We start from the raw sequence: 26,311 nt of genomic DNA, 5'->3' as shown, positions 1-26,311 counted from the left end.
GGTCGTGGTTAGTGATAAATATTCATTCATCTTTAGTTGAATTTGAGTTTTTTTTAGTACGGTGTAACCTTATTAGGAAGCGTTTTTCAACGTGGACTTCTCGGTGTACATTCAAGTTTAGTCAAATTTTAATACGAATACTAAATATCGAGTAGAAAATCAAAAAATAAATCAAGTATACTATTGTTCTTCTAGACCGGAATTGTGTTTTTGATATAAAGTATGTTACTATCTATTTTCTCTTAACTTAGAAAATGTTATTATCTATATAGGACGAAATGGTCTAATGGACCCTCAAACTTGTATGCATTTGTCGTATGAACCATTTTACTTAACTTTTTATCAACTGAACTCTTAGACTCAATTAAAAGAAGAATTTTAAACTCCTCTTATCATTTGTAGTTCACTCGCTCTCAAATAGATGACATGGCATAATTATCTTTATTAACTATTTTTTAAAATTATTTAATAAAAAGTAAAATAATAAAATTTTAATTTATTCTTTAAAATAAAATTTGAAACTCCATACATCCTCTCCCCATTCCAACCTTGAAACGGTGAAAAACTACTGGAGAAAGGTGTTGTCGTCGTTGCCACTCTTGCCGGAGAGACTACCTATACTCTTTCCCTCACTCGTTTTCATCTCCGCTACATATCCTCACCATCTTCTTTTCCTTCTTCTCCAACCTCCATAAAATCAGTAATCTAAGTCGTCGCCGCACCACCATATCTGGTTGAAAATCTCTTCAGCGTTGTAACCAGATACTCGATCCCACACTCACCAACCTTGTTCTCCTCTCCACTGATCAGCACTCTCTCTCTCTCTCTCTACTGTAAATTAGTGGTCTCCGACGAGCACTACCATTGCCGCCCTCTCCGTCCGACGACGAATCATTGAACTCAAAGAGGTGTCAATGTCAAGATGTCTTAAAGAAGATGACAAGAGTGTGGAGAAGAAAAGAAAAGGGGTTAGGCATGGGATGGAGATGGCTAAAAATTGAGGTGGAGTGGGTGAAAAAGATGACGGGGGGTTTTTAATTAATTTTTTTTAAGAAAAGCTTTATTATTTTATTCTTTTACTACTATTTTTTAAACTGAAATGTGATATTCACTCGCCTTAACGTGCGTGAAGTCACACACTTTTGTCAACTCAGTCTTTCTATTGTCACATAAGCTTGGTCAATAGTCAGAGAGGTTTTATTGAGATGTGTGAGGATGAGTAGTGGTTATATAATCAACATCCTTACAGTGATGTTGACCAAACACAAGTATGTTGTCAGGATTTTTGTCACGACCCAGACCGTCGTGATGGACAATTACACTAACCCTCCGGTGAGAGAACCATTACTATAACCCAAACTAAACAACTTAACCAAAAACTATGCATTTAAAGATACAGAAGCAGGTTTAAATGCAAAAATGAAATGAGGTGTTCCCATAAACTCCGGGAATTAACAAGACTATCAAACATTGCGGAAATATTCCCTAGAAACTAAAAGTCAGTGTACAAAAACTCTAACAAAATCATAAGTCTAAAGAAAAAGGGGTACAACCGCGAAAGCTAAAACAACTGAATATCTAAAGTACTAATCTAAGTCCGAATAAAATGGATTGAGCAAAAGGGAGAACTCATGGTAGCCTGGAGCTCACCCTTGAATTCGATTTGATCACTGATCTCTTAAACGATGTCTGTCAGTAGCCACCTGAAGATGTCATGTACTCAACAAAGAAAGAACAAGTGCAGTATTAGTACACAACCACAGTGTACTGGTAGGATCACACGGCTATTCCAGTAAGCGAAACATATATAAGCAGTCACAACATACTAAACATGACATGTACAAAATATATATACACATTGGTTATCATTTTAGAGCAACAAACAATCTTCCAATATCAATCACCATTAAATATGAATGTACTCATCACAAGTAGATACACAACACAATTCAATGGTCCTCTCACGGAACCCAATCCAATGGTCCTCTCATGGAACCCATACCCAAAGTGTTAGTGTGCCAGAACGTGACACTCGATCCCAATTAGTGTGCCGGAACGTGACACCCGATCAAATTTATGTGCCGAAATGTGGCACCCGATCCAATATATGCGTCGAAACGTGGCACCTGGTGTGTTGAAACGTGACACCCAATCCAATCATCATACCACAATCACCAACACAATGTACATTCTCATAATCATACAATCAAGTGTTGATTCATGACATACAATCGTTCATTCATACTCATTTACATTAGGTTTTATCAATAGTGCTACATTCACATACATACATGCATTACAATGAAACAATTACCCACATACATCACACAAACATGACATCAAACCATCACCTACCTCGAAACCAAGCTTGAATCCCCCTAAGGCGCTTGAATCTTCCAGTTTCGGATTCTTTTCGCTTGTTCTAGGTCTACAAACAATTATTGAGATTTACAATATTTTTTACATAGTTTCCAAATTAAACAGTACATGTTACTTCTTTTGTCCCATTTTATGTGACACAAATAAATTAATATGAATAAAAAAAAATTATAAGCACTCAACAAATATTTTAAGTTGTCAATTATCATGATTTATAGTATTTTTTATGCAATTTTTAAATGTATAAAAAAATTATAAAATAAGACAAACAAATAAAAAATTCGATTGATTCATGAAATTAGTCTATCTGTGCCGCATAATATGGGACAAAAGAAGTAACATGTATTATTTAATTTGGAAACTACGTAAAAAGTATTGTAAATCTCAATAATTTACAACATTTGATTGACTCTTGAAATTCTATCTATGCTACATATATTGGGACAAGGGAAGTAACATTTATTATTTAAAAATTACGTAAAAATCACTATAATTTACAATAATTAACAACTTAAAATATTTAAAAATCATATTGAAATTTAATTGACTCTCTAGATTTTATCTATGTCACATAAAGCGAGGCAAAACAATAGTTATTGGGTCCGTGCTAGCACGAGCACTTGTGACTTGTACTAATATAAAATAGAAAGAAATTTCTTATTCTTCTATAGGCCAGCTTGACAAGCAGCCCTTCCTCTTGATCCAAGGTACAAAGAGAAAGATTTCTTTTTAGCGTAGTTCAACTTTTGCTCATTTCTCAGTTAATTATCTTCGATCAAGTTTATCAACCTTTCAACAATGATGTTCTTATTCTTGGTCACCTATTGAAAAAAAAATTCACCACTTTAGAGGATTTTTCTCAATTTTGATTCAAGGGGGATGCTGAACAATTAAATCCCGTAGTCAAAGTAAATTTGTTTAAGTCGAAACAAGCTAACTTATCGTTCACAAATCAAATCCCGTGGAACATTTTATTATTTTGACACGTCGCAACAACATATAATGGACTATCAGTCTATTGATTTATAATATTTTGGCAAATGTCCAAAATAAATTTGAGATTTTTTTGCATCTTTATGTTTCCTACTGCTACAAGAAGTAGAAGCAACCCTTTAATGATTTTTCTATCTTTAGTCATACTTTACAATCTATTGACCACTGGCCTATTTATAGAAACAGAGAAGTGATTTAATTAATCATGCAAAACAAGTAGCAGTAATTTTAGAAAGAGAGAATACAAAAGATAGCAACAAAAACATCATTAGAATCGACCAAAATACAACAAAAAAATCAAAATCATCAGAGAATATAACTATAAAAACTCAAGAAAATTCTAGCCTTTATACAAAGTAAAATACAATTAAAGACGCGAAATGAAAAACATGAACTAAAAACATATCAGATTTTGACCAATTTAATCAACAACAATCGATTTTTTTGTAAAAATTCAAAATTCACTACACTAAAATGCAACAAAAAATATAGCAAAATGGAGCTAAAATTATTCGGAAAAGAAGTGATTTTAATTGAGTGTAGGTGACAATTATGTAATTTAGAATTAATGATTTATTAAAAATGAGTGGGAGCTGCCCTCAAAATTTTAAATTGTCACTTTGGTCCATTATATTAAATGAGGGGTAAAAAGTTAAAAGATTAAAGCCCCAATTTTAACTAAAAAAAGGGAACCCAAGATGAAAAAAAAACCTACCATTTTTCAGAGCTTCCAACAAATGTTGCAACTTATTCAACAACTGAATATATCTGTTACAACAAATACATTTTTTTTTGCAACAGATTACTCATGTTGAATAAGTTATTTGTTACAACAGATGACTTATATGTTACAACAAATGACTTATTTGTTGTAAAGATGCATTGTTTGTTGCAACATATAACTACATGACTTATCTATTGCAATAAAATAGTTATATGTTGCAACAATTGAGTTATCTATCGCAACAGAATAATCATATGTTGCAACTGATGTCTTATGTGTTGCAACTAAGATTGGGCACCGAATCGGGTTGTACCGATATTGTTCCGGTACTATTCTGATACCATTACGGTCTGTTCCAGTTCGATAGTATTTGAGACGGAATGGGATACAATGAACCGATACTCGAAACGAAACGGTATCATGATTTGATACCGGTATACCGATACCGGTTCATAAGACTGGGGGCCGAACCAGAACGGAATCACCGGATCGGAACGGGATGGGTTGACCGGTTTGTTGACCGGTACCGGGATGAACCGGACCGGAATTACGGGTACGGATACACGGTTCTGTCCCGTCCCACTATATACCGGGATGGAACCGGAATGGAACGGGATGGGATAAACAGAACGACATTTCAAAAAATGATAAAAAAAATTTAGTTATTTTAATTTTTTGAAATACAAAAATATTAATGTTTTTTTATTTTTCTAAGTTTAAATTAATAGTTTTGAAATTTATAATGTAGTTTTACTTAAGTTTATTTTAAAAATATTTTTTTTAATTTTTACTTATTAAGTTTGCAAGTTAGGTTTAATAAAGTTTTTTTAAAAAAAAATGTTTTTGATCTTAGTTTTAAATATTTGAATCTTTTGAAGTATGCAAGTTAAGTTTAATTAAAAAAAATATTTTAAAAAAATATTTTTGAGCTTAAGTTTTCAAGGTTTGAATCTTTTGAAGTTTATAAGTTATTACTTATTAATATGTTATAACTTATAAGTTATATTTATAACTTGTAATTTAAATAACTTAAGTTTGTAATTTTAAAAAATTAAATAAAAATAAGGATAAAACAATAACACAAAGTCACAAATTAAAAAATATCAATCCAATATTCCAATTTATTTAAATTTGTATTACAAATTACAATTTACAACTATTAGTAGAGTGCATAGTTTACGCAGCCACCTTCTAGGAAGGGTTCTGTTTCAACTAAGCCTCAAATGTAATACTAATAGTTGTATAGTCCCGTAAATTCTTTCTCTAACTCAGCTATAGATTGACCGTAATCAACTACTGGTCTTGGTAAAGCTCGTTGACGATCTTGAAGTTCCATGCCATCGTCACTACCACATCCAATGGCGGAATCTATGAAAAGTTCAAATTGACTATCCAACTTTGGAAGTCCTTGATTTCTCCGCTCAGCATTTATCCAATCTCTAAACAACACCGATATCTCCAAACTGTCTTCTGCTAACGAATATCTGTGGTCTCCAATTTGAAATCTTGCCGCGCTGAAAGCTGCCTCCGAAGCAACTGATGATCCTTGAATTGCAAGCACGTCCTTCACCATCCTACTAAGTTTTGGAAATTGAGTTCCACGAGCCCTCCACCAGTTCAATAATTGTGGTATACCTTCATCGTTTGTAATATTATCTGAACCCTGTTCAAGATATTTAACAAATTCACATTTATTAGAAGAGTCAAGACCAAGTTTATGTTTCACTCTACCATGGACACCTACTTGAGGCATAGACATTTGAGGATTTTCAACATTATCTAAGGAACAATATTTATCATACATTTCTTTAGCAAATAATTTTATACTATTTTGACATGTTACCAAATCAGGTGTTTCTTCTGGTTTAATATCTAAATTTTGATAAATGCATTCAACTAAAGCTTTTGCACCATATTCTTTATATTCGGGGTTGAAAAGAATTGCAGTTAAATAAATTTGAGGGATAGGAAAAAAATATTTCTTAAATTTTATAATCATAACGTCAATAGCAATGGTAAATAATTCATTTATTTTATATTCAGCAAAGATATATGAAATCTCACATATATGTATTAAAATTTCATAAATAATAGGATAATACATTCCAGAAAAAAATTTAGTAGCATCATAAAACGATTTCAAAAATATTCTAAGTTCATTTACTTCATCCTAATCACTATCATTAAGTTTAAATTCAGGATAAACATTATGACTATTAAATTGCATAGTAATTGACTCTTTATATGTATAAGCAACTTCAAGCATTTCATAAAAGGAATTCCATCTAGTTTTTACATGCTTCGGAACTTTTCTAAACGGAAGTTTACATGCATTACAAAGTTCTTTAAATTGATTAATTCTACTACTACTATTCATATGAAAAATATAAAAACAGGCATTATCAACTTTATCACAACTATTTTCAAATAATTTCACACCATCACTAACAACCAAATTTAATATATGCGCAACACATCTAACATGAAAAACATATTTACTAATATGACAAAGTCTAGGTTCTAGTATATTAATAGCATTTAAATTAGCAGAAGCATTATCTAAAGTAATACTAATGATTTTATCACAAAGACCGAAAAAATCTAAAATTTCCAACACAGTAGTAGCAATATACATTCCAATTTTTTTCTTTTGACAAATTTTATAACCAATAATTCCTTTTTGTAAATTCCAATTATAATCAGTCCAATGCGCAGTAACGGTTAAATAATCAAAACCATTAGGACTACGACCCATATCAACGGTAATAGCAACTCTACAATCAATTATTTCAAAATAAGCACGCAAATATTGACAATGTTTTTCTTGAAATTCAAAAATATCTCTTTTTACCATGCTTCTTGATAAACCTTTAAAACTAGGATTATATGTATCACGAATATATGCAATAAAACCCGGATGTTCTCCAAAACTCAAAGGTAAACCACAAACAACAACCATTTTAGCAAACTTTTCACGATCAAGATCCTTATTATAGGTTCGATGTGTAAGAGGACCACTTGGGTTCGAAGTATTTAATTCACCTTGAACCATATTTGACCCACTAACCGATGTTTCAATGTTAGNTCTATCTGTGCCGCATAATATGGGACAAAAGAAGTAACATGTATTATTTAATTTGGAAACTACGTAAAAAGTATTGTAAATCTCAATAATTTACAACATTTGATTGACTCTTGAAATTCTATCTATGCTACATATATTGGGACAAGGGAAGTAACATTTATTATTTAAAAATTACGTAAAAATCACTATAATTTACAATAATTAACAACTTAAAATATTTAAAAATCATATTGAAATTTAATTGACTCTCTAGATTTTATCTATGTCACATAAAGCGAGGCAAAACAATAGTTATTGGGTCCGTGCTAGCACGAGCACTTGTGACTTGTACTAATATAAAATAGAAAGAAATTTCTTATTCTTCTATAGGCCAGCTTGACAAGCAGCCCTTCCTCTTGATCCAAGGTACAAAGAGAAAGATTTCTTTTTAGCGTAGTTCAACTTTTGCTCATTTCTCAGTTAATTATCTTCGATCAAGTTTATCAACCTTTCAACAATGATGTTCTTATTCTTGGTCACCTATTGAAAAAAAAATTCACCACTTTAGAGGATTTTTCTCAATTTTGATTCAAGGGGGATGCTGAACAATTAAATCCCGTAGTCAAAGTAAATTTGTTTAAGTCGAAACAAGCTAACTTATCGTTCACAAATCAAATCCCGTGGAACATTTTATTATTTTGACACGTCGCAACAACATATAATGGACTATCAGTCTATTGATTTATAATATTTTGGCAAATGTCCAAAATAAATTTGAGATTTTTTTGCATCTTTATGTTTCCTACTGCTACAAGAAGTAGAAGCAACCCTTTAATGATTTTTCTATCTTTAGTCATACTTTACAATCTATTGACCACTGGCCTATTTATAGAAACAGAGAAGTGATTTAATTAATCATGCAAAACAAGTAGCAGTAATTTTAGAAAGAGAGAATACAAAAGATAGCAACAAAAACATCATTAGAATCGACCAAAATACAACAAAAAAATCAAAATCATCAGAGAATATAACTATAAAAACTCAAGAAAATTCTAGCCTTTATACAAAGTAAAATACAATTAAAGACGCGAAATGAAAAACATGAACTAAAAACATATCAGATTTTGACCAATTTAATCAACAACAATCGATTTTTTTGTAAAAATTCAAAATTCACTACACTAAAATGCAACAAAAAATATAGCAAAATGGAGCTAAAATTATTCGGAAAAGAAGTGATTTTAATTGAGTGTAGGTGACAATTATGTAATTAAGAATTAATGATTTATTAAAAATGAGTGGGAGCTGCCCTTAAAATTTTAAATTGTCACTTTGGTCCATTATATTAAATGAGGGGTAAAAAGTTAAAAGATTAAAGCCCCAATTTTAACTAAAAAAAAGGGAACCCAAGATAAAAAAAAAAAAACCTACCATTTTTCAGAGCTTCCAACCAATGTTGCAACTTATTCAATAACTGAATATATCTGTTACAATAAATACATTTTTTTTTGCAACAGATGACTCATGTTGAATAAGTTATTTGTTACAACAGATGGCTTATATGTTACAACAAATGACCTATTTGTTGTAAAGATGCATTGTTTGTTGCAACATATGACTACATGACTTATATATTGCAATAAAATAGTTATATGTTGCAACAATTGAGTTATCTATCGCAACAGAACAATCATATGTTGCAATTGATGTCTTATGTGTTGCAACTAAGATTGGACACCGAATCGGGTTGTACCGATATTGTTTCGGTACTATTTCGATACCATTATGGTCTGTTCCAGTTCGATAGTATTTGGGACGGAATGTGATACAATGAACCGATACTCGAAACGAAATGGTATCATGATTTGATACCGGTATATCGATACCGGTTCATAAGACTGGGCGCTGGACCGGAATGGAATGAACCGGTACCGGATCGGAACGGGATGGGTTGACCGGTTTGTTGACCGGTACCGGGATGAACCAGACCGCAATTACCGGTACAGATACACGGTTCCGTCCCGTCCCACTATATACCGGGATGGAACTGGAATGGAACGGGATGGGATAAACGGAACGACATTTCAAAAAATGATAAAAAACAATTTATTTATTTTAATTTTTTGAAATACAAAAATATTAATGTTTTTTTTATTTTTCTAAGTTTAAATTAATAGTTTTGAAATTTATAATGTAGTTTTACTTAAGTTTATTTTAAAAATATTTTTTTTAATTTTTACTTATTAAGTTTGCAAGTTAAGTTTAATAAAGTTTTTTTAAAAAAAAATGTTTTTGAGCTTAGTTTTAAATATTTGAATCTTTTGAAGTATGCAAGTTAAGTTTAATAAAAAAAAAAATTTTAAAATGTTTTTGAGCTTAAGTTTTCAAGATTTGAATCTTTTGAAGTTTATAAGTTATTACTTATTAATATGTTATAACTTATAAGCTATATTTATAACTTGTAATTTAAATAACTTAAGTTTGTAATTTTAAAAAATTAAATAAAAATAAGGATAAAATAATGACACAAAGTCACAAATTAAAAAATATCAATCCAATATTCCAATTTATTTAAATTTGTATTACAAATTACAATTTTACAACTATTAGTAGAGTGCATAGTTTACGCAGCTACCTTCTAGGAAGGGTTCTGTTTCAACTAAGCCTCAAATGTAATACTAATAGTTGTATAGTCCCGTAAATTCTTTCTCTAACTCAGCTATAGATTGACCGTAATCAACTACTGGTCTTGGTAAAGCTCGTTGACGATCTTGAAGTTCCATGCCATCGTCACTACCACATCCAATAGCTGAATCTATGAAAAGTTCAAATTGACTATCCAAATTTGGAAGTCCTTGATTTCTCCGCTCAGCATTTATCCAATCTCTAAATAACACCGATATCTCCAAACTGTCTTCTGCTAACGAATATCTGTGGTCTCCAATTTGAAATCTTGCCGCGCTGAAAGCTGCCTCCGAAGCAACTGATGATCCTTGAATTGCAAGCACGTCCTTCACCATCCTACTAAGTTTTGGAAATTGAGTTCCACGAGCCCTCCACAAGTTCAATAATTGTGGTATACCTTCATCGTTTGTAATATTATCTGAACCCTGTTCAAGATATTTAACAAATTCACATTTATTAGAAGAGTCAACACCAAGTTTATGTTTCACTCTACCATGGGCACCTACTTGAGGCATAGACATTTGAGGATTTTCAACATTATCTAAGGAACAATATTTATCATACATTTCTTTAGCAAGTAATTTTATACTATTTTGACATGTTACCAAATCAGATGTTTCTTCTGGTTTAATATCTAAATTTTGATAAATGCATTCAACTAAAGCTTTTGCACCATATTCTTTATATTCGGGGTTGAAAAGAATTGCAGTTAAATAAATTTGAAGAATAGGAAAAAAATATTTCTTAAATTTTGTAATCATAACGTCAATAGCAATGGTAAACAATTCATTTGTTTTATATTCAACAAAGATATATGAAATCTCACATATATGTATTAAAATTTCAGAAATAGTAGGATAAAACATTCCAGAAATTTTTTTAGTAGCATCATAAAACGATTTCAAAAATATTCTAAGTTCATTTACTTCATCCCAATCACTATCATTAAATTTAAATTCAGGATAAGTATTATGACTATTAAATTGCATAATAATAGGCTCTTTATATGTATAAGCAACTTCAAGCATTTCATAAAAGGAATTCCATCTAGTTTTTACATGCTTCAGAACTTTTCTAAACGGAAGTTTACATGCATTACAAAACTCTTAAATTGATTAATTCTACTACTACTATTCATATGAAAAATATAAAAACAAGCATTATCAACTTTATCACAATTATTTTCAAATAATTTCACACCGTCACTAACAACCAAATTTAATATATGCGCAGCACATCTAACATGAAAAACATATTTACTAATAGGACAAAGTCTAGGTTCTAGCATATTAATAGCATTTAAATTAGCAGAAGCATTATCTAAAGTAATACTAATGACTTTATCACAAAGACCGAAAAAATCTAAAATTTCCAACACAGTAGTAGCAATATACATTCCAGTTTTTTTCTTTTGACAAATTTTATAACTAATAATTCTTTTTTGTAAATTCCAATTATAATCAGTCCAATGAGCAGTAACAGTTAAATAATCAAAACCATTAGGACTACGACCCATATCAGTGGTAATAGCAACTCTACAATCCATTATTTCAAAATAAGCACGCAAATATTGACAATGTTTTTCTTGAAATTCAAAAATATCTCTTTTTACCATGCTTCTTGATAAACCTTTAAAACTAGGATTATATGTATCACGAATATATGCAATAAAACTCGGATGTTCTCCAAAACTAAAAGGTAAACCACAAACAACAACCATTTTAGCAAATTTTTCACGATCACGATCCTTATTATAGGTTCGATGTGTAAGAGGACCACTTGGGTTCGAAGTATTTAATTCACCTTGAACCATATTTGACCCTCTAACCGATGTTTCAATGTTAGAATTTTCACAAACATCAAGAGAAGATATATATGCAAACCACTCTTTACTATGCTTATTAATCAAATGTTTTTTTTATCCCCTCGTTGAACCTCCATTCCCACCAGATGTATATTTAAAATGTTGTTTACAAATATTACATATACTAAAAGTTTTTTCTTTATTCAAATAACAAAATTTCCACACATGTGATTATAAAACAGGTTGTACCTTGGTCTTACCTCTAGTTGGAACAATAGGGAGACGACTAGTTCCAACCGAAGGATTGTCCTCCTGAGGTGAAACTTCAGTATTATTGATGTCGGGACTAGTTGGTGTATCATCTAAATCTTCTTCATCAATTTCTACTTCTTCATTTTCTTGATAATTACCATAATGTCTTTCATAAGCCTCTTCGGGAATTATAGGAGTATCCGAATTAATTTCTATAGGACCGGGATGAGAAAAACTAGTTTCATTCACATGAGTAAATTCATCAGTATTCATTCTAACAAGAGGAAAATTAGATTTAAAAGAACTAGAACCCTTCTTACTTTTTGTAAGCATATTTTTTACTCCGAGTACAATACCTTTTTTACCTCCACTTTTTTTAGAAGACTCCATGATAAAAAATTATAAATTATGAAATACGAAATTTAACAAGAACAAATAAAATATAACAAGAACTTACAAATAATAAATACAAAAAATAAATATAAGATTAGAGAGTGGAACGAAGTTACCAAACGCTTGTGTAAAGAACAAATGATTATAATAGAAAATTGAAAAATTGATGTCAAAATTTGAAGTTTGAAGAAGATTCCTACTCCAAAATTCACCAATTGATTGTTGAAATCTTCACAATTACAAAATAATATGATTGAAATTTGAAACTTGAATATTGAAAGTATGAAACTTTGAGAAAGATTGAGAGTTGAGAGAAATTGATTCTTAATTGTTAAATACTGTAAATATATAAACTATAAGTAAAAATATAAAAAGAGGGAGTATATATAGTTTTTAGAATTTGTGATTATGTGTTGGAAACTTGAAATTGGAAAATATAGAATTATAGTCGTTGCTCGTTGGAATTTGGAAATAAATCAGTTGGGAGTGGGGGGATAGGACAGTGCTTGGCTGCTTGCTATTGGTTAGTGGGGAGTGGGGACCGGGGATGGGACTGATCGGCAGGGGGCAGGGGTCAGGGGGCAGGGCCTTAGGGGCAGCAGACTTTTTAGCCTTTGCTGACCCCTTGGAGGACTTTCAGCCGTTGGACTTGAAAATATATATATATATATATATATATATATATATATATATATATATATAATATTATAAAAAATATATAAAAAGAATTAATCGGAACCGGACCGAAATAAATCGGGATATACCGGTACACCGGTATCAAATCGTGATACCGTTCCGTCCCGAATACTTCCGGACCGGAACGAATCAGAATGGTACCAGTACAACCCGGTCCGGTGCCCAGCCTTACCGATTCATCCCAATTCCATTCCGTTCCGATCCAGTCCCGATAAATTATTTTTAATTAATTAAAAATAGGTTTGCAACAACCCATTTGAATAAATTGGATTGATATTTTTTGAATTTGTGTCATTATTTTATACTTTTATTAGCATTTCTTTTTTATTATTTTTTTATTTTTTTAAAATTACAAAATTAAGTTATTTAAATTACAAGTTATAAGTATAACGTATCACATATAACTTAATAACTTATAAACTTCAAAAGTTCAAATCTTGAAAACTTAAGCTCAAAAACTTTTTTAAAAATTTTTTTATTAAACTTAACTTACGAACTTATATAAGTAAAAAAAATTTAAAAAAATGTTTAAAATAAACTTAAGTAAAATTACATTATAAATTTTAAAACTTAAATTTCAAAACTATTAAACTTAGTAAAAAAAAAACATTCATATTTTTGTAATTCAAAATAACTAAAAAAAAATTATTATTTTTTGAGATAGTTATATGTGTCGTCCCGTTTATCTCATTTCGGTCCATTCAGATCCATTTCGGTCCGTCCCAATTCTATCCTGGTATATAGTGGGATGGGACAAACGCGAACCTCCATTTCGATAATTTCGATCCGATATTGGTTCGTTCCGATTCGGTGGTCCCATTCCGATCTGGTGCCCAGTCTTAGACATCAATTGCAACATATAAGACATCTATTACAACATTAAGGCATATGTTGCAACGGTTGACTTATTTTTTACAACAAAATAATCACATGTTGTAACAACTGACTTATTTAATGCAATTGAATAGACTTACCTCTTGCAACAAATGACTTATTTAATGCAATTGAATAGACTTATCTCTTGCAACAAATGACTTATCTGTTGTAACATATAAGACATCTGTTACAACTTTAACAATTATTATAACTGCTTCAACAATTGCTTGATTTTCTGCAGATATTTTCAACGACTTTAAAATTTCTAAAATCAAAGCAAAAGAATTTGTTGATTAGAGCCAAAAAGAGAAAAATAAAATACGATAAAATGATAAACATCGATGACAACAATAACGATAACAAAGAAGAAAAAGAAGAAGATAAAGAAAAAAAAAGAATAGGAAGGAAGAAATCTGGAAAGAGAAAAGAAGAAGAAGAAGAAGAAGAAGAAGAAGAGGGAGAATGATATTTGAAAAAATAATGAAATGGAAAGGTTTGAAATTTTAAAAAAGGGGAAAACTTTACAAAATATTTGAAATATTAATCTATACCCCAAAGTTTTTAATTACTCTAATCAAGTTCACTTTTCATTTAATCTTCTTTGACTAAGTCAATGCCACCAAAAACAAAATCAAGACTCATTTGAGATATTTTATTCAATTTTCTCTTAACACTCTAGAAAATTCGAAAGAAGAAAGGTTGGGGAGAGAGAAAAAATTTGCTGAATTATTAAATGATTTTTTAAAAAATATAGAATATATAAATACAAAAAGGGACTTTGTTGTATTTTTATAAACTTATATTTTATCCCTAAAATTTTAAAATGTTAATGAGACCGTGACCCCATAATCCTACCCCACTTTATTTTTTAAAACTTTAACCCTAAAAAATAAATGAAAATGAAATTAAGTAGTTATGCACTACATTAATGTTTGAAGGTGGATAGTAATTCAAATAATCTCGACTCATTGTACGTCGCTTTTTGTAAAAAATAATGAAAACAACGGACACCATCGTAATGCCATTATTTTTTTGAGCGACGCTGTTTGTCGCTTTTTGAACCATCATTTTAAACATTTTTTAGTAGTGAGTACACAAAAATCAACAAAATATAAATACAACAAAACAAATAAGTCAAAATTGAATATTTGTAGTAGGTTAAGAATTATAAGATAATATTAGTTAGTTTTCATGAAGACTTCTGCAACCGATGTATAATAACAACTAAACGGAGAAGAAAAATAAAGAATAAAAGAATTTGCACAAGAAGTTATTTAGGAACAAAAAATAATAATATATAATCTGTTGATCATCAAGTTGATAACATGTTTGTTTATGTGGCTCACACATAAGTGAATTTAATTTGGCTTATGTTATGACCCAAATCGAGTTATGAGTGACACCCACACTTAACCTCTTATGTGAGCGAACCAACGAATTCAATCCCAACTTATATTAATAATTCAACTACGAATAACAACAATAATGCAGAAGCTTAAAACTTATTAAAGTAACCAATCAAATAAACCTCTAAAGTCTATTATATATTATCCCCAGAACCTGAAAGTCATCACATCAAGGACATCTCTTCTCAAAATACCAAGTCTAAGAGTATTAAAGACACAAAAATAAATGAATAAGATAGGATGTGTTCGAAAACTAAGAACATCAAGTCATGACTAAGAGAATCCAATACGAGGTAGAATGTTTCCAATCTATCAAGTATGCATAATTCATAAGCAAACAAGTATGTAGACACCCATATTACTATAATCACTTTCGTAAATTTGATGTCAACTAATATGTCAACTTTTGTATTTCTCAAATTGCAAGCCTAGGTCTAAGTCTTAATTCCTCCAATTATGATAACTTTAAAGGTATCCATATTATACCATACACCCAATATTTAATTACGTATCTCAATATATCAAAACTTGACATATAAAATGATAATAAAAATTATAATATTTAAAGCTAAAGCCACTGGTGCTGAAACCAGTGGCAGTCAACACTTCAAACCAACCGCTTGCTTATAATATCTTCATTACTTGTTGAATTAATGTAGCACTAAACTAGTTGATTGCACTATTTAATTACTTTAGTAGCCATTAGAAAATCAATAAGTAATCCTCAAGTAACCAAAAAAATTGTCCCACAATCTCAAACCTAAATGCTAACATTATTCTCACTTGTAACACATGCACACTTCTAATCATAATGTTATAATAATTAATAATGCCCTCCCAACTATCAAACCAAATTCTACCCCACTGAAATATTATCTTATAACAATCTTATATTCCCTCAAGTCCAATTTGTCATCAGTGATTTCGTTTCTAACTTTTTCAATTCACTTTTTTTACCTCTTTTTTTTAACTATTCATAGTATAATAATTAGTATTAAACAACCCACAATATAATACAAGATCTAAGAGGCGTGATTGATTTACCTGAAGCTTCTATATTATTCTTGTGTTTATGCGGTTTTGATGCACAATGAGTTTTGACGTTCTGTTTCTCATCTAAACTCTTACTTTCTACAGAATATTTACTCCCTAATTATTATACAAGACCAATTATAAAAGTGATTAAAGTGACCCACTATTAATTTTAATGTTATTTTCTTTAACCACCAATTAAATAAATTATTAAAACTACCTCATTAATTTTATAATTATAATTATGAATAGTCCAAAATACTCATTTAAAATCTATCGAAAGAGACTTTTATGCAATAAAAAGTTCTAGTACTCAAAATGACCAAATAGGTCGTTACAGCTTAAAATAGTTTTGAAAATATTTTTAAATTATTCAATAAATTTTTCACTGGTATCAGAGCTGAAATTTATTTTTCTTGTAAAATATTTTCTCTAAAATAATGTTTATCGTTATGGTCTGTTGATTAGTTTTATTTGTAAGGAATTATAAATTGAAAATTGCTAATTGTTTCTCTAAAGTATATATATGTTTTTTGCATTCACAATTTGCTCTTTTTTTAAAATTTTATTTTGAAAGTTTAATTTCATGTAAAGTTGAAGTAGGTATGTGCAAGTTTTCCTATAATTTTTGTAGTTCCTGTAACTTTACCATCTTTATTTTTAAATTAACTAATAACTAATGTTAGTTTTTCTACAATTTATTGTGTTTATATCTGACAAGTTTTTTTTCATTATTATTATGTCTGTGATGTGAATAAATGGAAGAATGATTGAGAAAATTGATTTTGTTTTTAAATAATTGATGATTGTCCATTGTACCACTTTTGTGACTATAAAAGGCATTGTAACTTATATAGAAATTATACACAAAAATAAGAAAGAAATTTTTTTCCTATTTTATCTCTTTTACTAAATTATTTCTTCTTGGTTGTTATTAGTTTAATTTTAGCATTCAGTCTTTATTTTATAACATATTATCAACACAAACTTTGTCATCTCAAAGTTTGAAGAATAAATTTGAAGGCTAAAGTATTATATTTTTCTTCTCTTTATTATGGTTTGTTATACCCCATTTTAACTCCCGATCAAAATATGTACAACGTATTGGTGATTTCTAAATTATTAACTAACTTTAGAAGTCGCCACCTAATTAATTACGGTGAATTCGGGCACCTAAAATGATTAAGTTATTGTCTAAAATTAACTTCATTTTAGGGTCTACTAAACATGAGATTCTATGTAAGGGTTCTAGTTATCCTAAAGGGAAGGGGTAAGACATCTATTAAGATTTGTTGAAATACAGATAACCGGGCCAAACTTAGGTTAATTAATTTTTTAAAAAGATATGAGTGCTAAAGATTAAGTAATTGAGTAACCAAGTTGGAAAACATTTTTTATTTTAAAAGCTCTTTTGCAATTGTATTAGAATGAAAAATATTTAAGAAAGAGTAATTTCTTTAGATCAATTTAGAAAAATCCACGGCTAAAAAAGGTAATTAAAAAAAATAGACATTTGCTCATTGATTGCCAAAGTTTTAGAAAAATAAATGTTTAGAACAATTATTTTTTTTAAAGACATTGTCAAGTTGAACAAAACTGAATAAATCTAGCAGGTTTAAAAATGTTGCAAAAAGAAGTGTTTTAAAAGTATTTTGCCAAATGAAGTTTATAAAAGCTGAAATAATTATAAAGGATTGTTTCTAACTAAAAAGGTACCTAAACTCAAACATCTATATTACATCAACTATTATGAAACAAGAAATTAGCACATATCCAAAACACATTAGAAAGTTAAAATAAATAAATCTAAATAGTAATAAGTAAAAGTGTCACGACCCGAGAGCACCCCCTAGTCGTAACCGGCGTACTCGACCTCTCGGAGGTCTAATACAAGCCTCTTAGCATTCATTCATTGCATAAAACAAAAAAAAACCATAATGAATTAATAATTTTCTTTACAAGGAAGACATTTCATTAAAATAGTAAGCGGAAGACTTCTAGACTTTATACACTTATGTCTCAAACCATCTAATACTTTGAATACAACATTGAGATTTAGCCTATACAAAACTTAAGCAAATACTAGAAAGACAAAAAAAAGGACATATGGGGTATTTTCCTCGAATATATGAGAACTCACCAAGTCTTCATCTTCAACACTTAGAAACCTATCAAATAGCCATGACATGTCATCATCTCCAAATCCCTACACTTTAGTCCAAAAAGGGAAAGAAAGGGGTTAGCACAATTAAGTACTAAGTATGGAGACCATGCAAAAACATGCCAAAAAGGACATTCTCAAGGAAGTAAATGCTTTCATATCATTTGATAAAACCTTTCCTTTATAAGTATAAGAGACATAATACAAGTCAACATTAACATATAAGACCATAGCCAACCATACATATACTCAACATATGTCCATATACAACCCATGCTTAACTTTAAAAGAACACATGTCATTTCATTACCATAGGACCTCTACCTAATATAATCTTAAGACACACTTGAGTGAGACAAGAAGTGACCGCCCATACAACCTCTTCAAGCACACTTAAGTGTTCCCCAAGATTACCTTAGATAAGGACATTTCCTTTACAACATAACATCAATAGACCAACATTCTTTAAGAAACCATTTTGGAGACATTCAAGCACATAAGGGGACTTTCACATAATAGTCGTTAGACTTAGGGAACTCACTTTAGTATCTTCAAAGCCTACTCGTGCCATGTGTAGATAGCATCCCATACTACTACCTACACGTTGTAGAACCTATCCAATAACTAGAGTGCACATCCCACATGATGGGAATAGGCATTAACCGACATAGACCATGCGAGCTAGACATGGAATCCGGTGTCATAAAACCCTACACCGTGGAAGGTGTTCTACTTGCCAAGGGTAGAACTAGGACACATCCCATGTAGGCACATGGTTTAGGGGATATCCAAAGATGTTCATTGTACTCTTGCCTCATACTCGGGAGAGCTACCATCTTAACCATATCCACTCGGTGCTTAGCCTTAGTTCCCATAAAGTAATTTCATTCACATGTATGTGCTAGAGAGGGCACCATCATTAGGTCTACCGACCCATAGCACATCTACCAAGAAGGGCACCACAAGGATCTACCGATCAAGGTTCATTAAGGATAGCTCATTAAATCCCCCTGGAAGGGTGCCTTAGGCCTACCGATTTTTCATTAAGGGTGCCTTAAGCCTACCGGTCCAAGGTTCATCATTTCACACATGAGAAGGGCTACCACCATTAGGTCTACCGATTTCATGGTTTTACATTTACTTAGGAAAGCTAGACTTATGAAAGGGCACCATTTCTTAGTTTTGCCGATTCAAGTCTTGGCCTAGAATTCCTCTTTTAGCATTTATAGAAAGGGCACCATTTCTTAGTTCTGCCCATTTCACACATTCATGCATTCAAGACTTTAAGTAACAAGGAGGGACACTTTAGTCTACCAACCAAGTCACAACATTTTCATTTAAGGATACTTCATAATCCAACATCATTTCATATATACATCATGAGAAATCATACTTTAACTCACAATGCTATCCACTTTACATAGGATCATCACAAGATCACATAAAACTCATTCACATCATACCTTCACATATAGCTTCACATAAAACTCATTCACATCATACCTTCACATATAGCTTCACATAAAACTCATTCACATCATACCTTCACATATAGCTTCACATAAAACTCATTCACATCATACCTTCACATATAGCTTCACATAAAACTTATTCACATCATACCTTCACATATAGCTTCACATAAAACTCATTCACATCATACCTTCACATATAGCTTCATATAGGACTTTACATATAGCCTCATATGTGTATAATAATACAACAATATAATAACATTTATATAATGCCTTTCATGGCCTCAATTCACAATAATACAACAAATAACCACCTCCACCAAAGGTGGATCAAACCAATCAATAACAATTATATCAATACTAAGAGATTAAGCCATCTTACCATTCTCCAAAGCCATAACCAACATTACTCAATTCCCTACTAATTCAACATTATTCATAAAGTAGGTCAACTTACCATCCTTTCCAAGCCACCTTCACCATTCTCATGATCAAACAATTCACAATAGAAAACATAGGTAATCATGGTATTCAACTATACCATTTAAGCTAAGCATAAGCCCATAATCAACATTCACAATTTTTGCCCATTCAAGGCCAACATCCCACATCCTTCAATTCAATAAAAATTCTTAACAATTCACATATATAATACCATATATGAACAGCCCATACCATACTAAACACAATTTTTATAATCATCTACTCAAAATCAATACACGCACTTTATGGTGAAATTTAGAGAATTTGAGAAAACATGGGTTCATGGGGATATATTTCTAAACACCATTAATAATCATTAATAACAATGTAAATCATCATTTAAAACCCTTTTTATGCAAGAACCCATGCTAGAATCGAAATTAGGACTTTAGGATTTTTGAAGAACTTTGAAAATACTTTGAATTAGCTCTTTAATTGAAAAGGGATCAAAGATAAAGAGTCCCCATACCTAAATATTGAGAAAGCCCACGAAAATCGATGAAAGAAGCCTACAATTGAAACCCTAGTTCTTTACCCTTCTTCTTCCTTGAACTTGAAAGAAATATATGAAAGGAGATGAGTTTCTTTTTAATTCTAAGAGGAGTGACTTAAATGAAAGGAATTAAGTCATAAAAAGGTCTTATAGTTGCTAGGAAAAGAATAAAATAGCATAGGGTCAATTTTGGAAAAGGACTAAGGACCCATAAAGTTTTAACTTAAAAATTCTGCCCCTTCCCGTCTTAGTTCGCCCTTTTCTTCAGCCTGACAATGCTTCAATATTTCGGGCATAACTTTTTACTCCAAGGTCAGAATTGGGCAAACTCGGTGGCGTTGGAAAGAGGACTCAAAGACCTTTAATTGGATAGATAAAAGTCCACCTAATTCATTTTGAGCTAAAAGATATGACCATTTAAAGTTGACACTTACAACTCACTAGTTCAAATGACTAGTTTCCGGACGTCACGGTCATTTCTCATCATTTCATCAAGTTCTCAACTCCAAACTCACATGTGAGGCTCTAGTTTCACTAGTTCATTTTTAGGGTCGTTACAAAAAGCGACCCCCAATTAAATTTAATTGCATTTTGGATAGTCTGGGTTGTCGAATTCATGTACGGGTATGATGGTGTCAAGTCCATGAGACTCTAATTTTGCGAGAGTCCTTAATTGAGACTCCATTTTTGCTCCAAAATGTTCATGCAAATAAAAAAAGAATAAAGAGATTAGTGATGTGAATCCACTTTAAGACTATATCGAATAAACCAAACATGAAGCCTAGTAAAGTCGTACAACCAAGATACTATCCGAAATGGAAAATATGCAAGCATAGGATAAGCCGACTTATTAACAGAACTCAAAGTAACTAGCCTACAAGATAAAACTAATTCTCAAGTTTATCCAATTTAATCTATAACGAAGTTACATTTTAAGGCATGAAGATAATTAAAACTAGTAATTTATTTAAAACTTATAAGAAAGACTTAAACACATATATTATATATGTTGACATAATTGGAAAGAAACTTAAAAACTCACATTTTTTAAAATAACATATTCAGAGATTTACATGCCATTTATTTAAAAAAATTAAAGGAAGCTTATGTACACATACTTGCTAAAAAATAATAGGAAAGAAGTTTAAAGATTCACAAGTTATTGACGGTATATTTTCCATTCAACAAAGAGAACACATAGAAGTATCATAACATAAAATATCTTACCAGATAAGGATACCAAATGCGAAGGGAAACATTTTCATCATGATGACAAAGAAAACAGAGGAAAAGAGGAACACATTACAAATTGGATATCGAAATACAAAGTTTAGGTCATTATATAGTAAAAGGCTATACTCCGATAAACATAAACGAAGCAATACATATTTTATAAGGTTAATATTATCTCAAAACAAAGGGAAATATATTTGGTTAACATTACTTAAGTATGTTGATAAGTATTTTACTCATTTGTCAAACTTCAAGCAAAACATAATTTTCAAAGAGTTTACTACCTAAAAATGAGTCCTGAAAACATGATTTCTAAAAAATAAAATAAAGCAATCTTCAAAATACTTTAACATCCGATTTTAACAAAAGCAATGAAAAAATAGTGAATATTATAATCAAAGATCAACTAATTAAGTTACATTCATTCATCATGATGCCAAAAATACAAAAGTGCTGAATGAAACTAACAGTAAGTCCATAACACATTAAAACACAAATTCATCCATATCTCACGGAAATTAAAAAAAAAGAAACTAGATGTCACTGACCTATTTTGGGGTAGTGAACTGGGGGGATTTTTGATCGAAGATATGCTCGAATACGAAGACGAGGTTAAGTCCGTTCAAATCCAAAATCGCAGCAACAAAATGAAGAATAGAACTTTAAAACTAGGTGTGAAAGCTTCAAAGCTTTTAGGGTAGACGAGTAGCTGAAAAACTTATCCTCAATTTGACTCCAAATACAAGTATTTATAGGGAGAAAAACATAGTTCATGAGCGGGAATTTAAATTTTTTAAATTGGTAAAAAATAAACCTTCAAATCAAAACGTTGGAAACCCTTAGGATAAGATTTGCAGGAGCCACGTGATTGAGAGGAGTTGGCGTGAAGATGGAGTACCTACCCTCTACTTATTGTTGACAAAATACACTACTTTTCTAGAAAAAATGAAAGAGGAGACATGATGTGCGACTGCTAAGGGAAAAGACAGGAGATTGAAACCTAAAGAGGCTTGGATAACTTTAAAAATAAGATTAGTTGGGCTGCTGTGTTTTTAGGCCTCCAATTGGGGTTTTTTTTGGATAAATTTAGTATCCCCGAAGGATGAATAATTTTTGGGTCTCAAATTGAATCTTCTTTAACAAATTTTGTGTCCCAATTGACTGAGATAGTTTTTGGGTCTTTCATTCTTTAAAACAATTCTTTCGATTCTAATTTAATAACTAACATAACATATAATTAGTATGTAGAAAAAAAATAAAAATAGTAATATTATAAATTTTCGCTAATAATTTAGAGAAATATTAACTTGTGACTAATTTAATAAGAAAGAAACTGAAATAGGATGACGACAATCGATTATTAAAAAAAGGGTGATAATATAATTTTATATACAATTTTAGTAGTAATAGAATTATGACATAACGATAACAAAAGTAATGATAAATAGTCGTTGTAGTAAGAATAGTATATGAAGAAAAATAATTAGCTACATTATTAATTTAGAAGCTCGAAAACAATAAATTAGAAGAAATGAGGGTCAAAATTGGGTGTCAACAACTTGTCCCTCTTTGACCAGAAACGATGTAAGAGTTTTTGGGCAAAGAAGTTGACGTAGTAGTCAATTTTGTCCCGACCACTGCAGCTTTATGAAAAATATGAGAATATTTTGATGTGAAAATTTATATATATCCCGAACTGTGGCACATAGGTTGAGTAGTGTTCGAGAGTAGATCCTTGACCATTATTGGTGAACTTGATTCTCCAACAAATTGCCTCAATCCACTGCTTAGAAATAGTTTCACGTTGTGTCAAGACCCCTGTAAAACTTAAACTTGATAAGATAATTAGTAAGTAAATATTAAATATAAAGCATGGTGCGATAAACACATGGAAATAACACCTCATGAGTGTGAATTTATGAAAAATGTTGTCTTGCAAGTCGAAATGATTTAATGAGATAAATCTTACAAAGTTTATGGAAAGGGGGTTTAAGGTTGATGAGACATGATGGAAAGGGGGTTTAAGGCTGATGAGACATGAAAATGGTGTTTTGCAGCGATGATTAATGAGAATGAAGCTTTAACCCAAAAAATACAGTCTTTTAAGCTGATGATTTATGAAATGAAGTTTTTGAAGGTAATGCATTTTGTAAAGCGTTTGTGCAGTGCATTTGAGAATATGCATTCATGTGAAACATATGAAAGCATTTGCGCGGTGCATTTTAGAATATCTGAAAGCATTTGTGCGGTGTATTTGAAAATATTTGAAAGCATTTATGCGGAACATCTGAAAGCATTAGTGCTGTGCATTTGAAAATATCTCGAAGCATTTGTGCAGTGCGCTTGAAAATATTTGAAAGCATTTATGCGGTGCATTTAAAGGTATTTATGCAGAGCAAAACCATATGCAATGTGTTTAAATAATACTTGTGTATCAACACATTTTAAAACCTTTGTAAAGGTTTACTTATAAGTTTTCGAATCATAAATTTATAAGTAAGTAATTCAAACAACTCGGTATACAGTCTTTTCGATTCTATAGACGTTATTGACTTCTCAGCTCCTGTTAATCCTGACAAACATGCACTCAAAGAAAAATTATAAGTTTTGGGAGAGGTTGATTCGCGTTGACTTTGAAGGTCTGACCCTTCATACTTCTTGCTTCCAGCTTTGCTTGGACTTGTAACTTTCGTCTATCCTAAATATTGGTTAATGAATAACAATGGAAATAAATAACAAGAAAACATTTGATTGAACATAATATTTAAAAATAAGATAAAATTATATACGTATATATAGTAATAAAGAATTTATGTCGAACTTCAAATTGTGACATGTCGTGAAACAAAACGAATGTCCTTTATCTGAAGTCTTTCTTCTGTCGGATGATTTGATTGACCATATAATCTTCAAATCTCTTGCTATAAACTTGCAATGACTCCCTTAAAAATTGTCCCAATTTTTGGCGAAAGAGATATGTTGTCCTTTGGTCACGATGATACTGAACCTTCTATAGGCTGCACATTATTCTATCAAGAGCATCCAACCAAACATAACCTAAGGATACAATTAAAATTGCAATAAATGGGCTGAACCCTCCTCTGGTTGCCTACGTATCCAAATGGAATCAGGTTGTATGTAGTTCGTTACATATAGAGCAAAGGAAGGATTGAAAATTTTCTAATAAATTGACTGAAGCCAATATAGGTCGCCTACGTATCCCACCAAGGGTATCAGGCCAAGCGTACTTCATATTACATAGAAAGGAAATTTTACAAAACCTACTAAGAGACCAAATCCAATATGGATTTCCTACGTATCCCGCCATGGAATCAGGTCAAGGCGTAGTTCCAATACATGACAAAAGATTACATGAAAATAAATAAAAACTTCTAGATGTAGTATCTCTTAACCGCATCTGCATTGATGGCTTTCGGCCATATCTTACTATCCATTTATGCTAGAATCAAAGCTCCTCCAGTCAGTACTCGGTGAACAATGTAAGGTCCTTGCCAATTAGGTGCAAACTTTTCCTTAGCCTCATTTTGGTGCAGAAATTTTTGCTTCAACACCAATTGTCCTGGTTCAAACTGTCTCGATCTTACTTTCTTGTTGAAAATTTTTGTAACACCATGTATCTGAAAACAGACCTTAAAACAGATTTCCAGAATTTGCAGGTGCAACTCACAGACGCCACCCACGGACCATAGGGTGACCCACAGCCCGTGCTGGTGGTCAGTGGTTATTCCTCGAATGTGTTTCTACAACAACAATATAGAGAAAAAGGTTTCAAGAAATATTTTGAATTGATTTCTCATCTTCTCGTGACTGAACAGAAGGATGAAAATCCTAAAAACTAATTTTATCTATGAAAATCATGTTGATGTCATACACTTGGATGTAGCAGATTTCTTCACACACTGAAGGAAAATGTCAAGCCCCGAGCTACCCCCGAGACGCGGACACGGGACCTAGGACCACAAGTGATCCCAAGCTAACCCTGCTGGCATGATCATGAGCATACTAAAGATAATAAACTGATGCGGAAGCTAATTCATAAATAAATCTGAAAAGATGGGGAATACCCATATACTATAACTGAGATATATGAAATCTGAGAGTTTAATACAAAAGAAATATCAAACTCAAATACTAAGCTGAA

At 31.1% G+C, this 26,311-nt stretch overlaps 1 protein-coding gene across 2 annotated transcripts in view; it reads right to left on the bottom strand.

Moving 5' to 3' along the window:
- Positions 1-26,311, bottom strand: part of LOC125858923 (uncharacterized protein At4g15545) — a 954,564-nt gene that overhangs the window by 902,944 nt on the left and 25,309 nt on the right. The window lies entirely within an intron of this gene.

The sequence above is a fragment of the Solanum stenotomum genome, chromosome 1 (genome assembly GCF_019186545.1).
Source record: "Solanum stenotomum isolate F172 chromosome 1, ASM1918654v1, whole genome shotgun sequence".
Taxonomy (NCBI): domain Eukaryota; kingdom Viridiplantae; phylum Streptophyta; class Magnoliopsida; order Solanales; family Solanaceae; genus Solanum; species Solanum stenotomum.
This window is presented reverse-complemented; position numbering and strand designations above follow the sequence as displayed.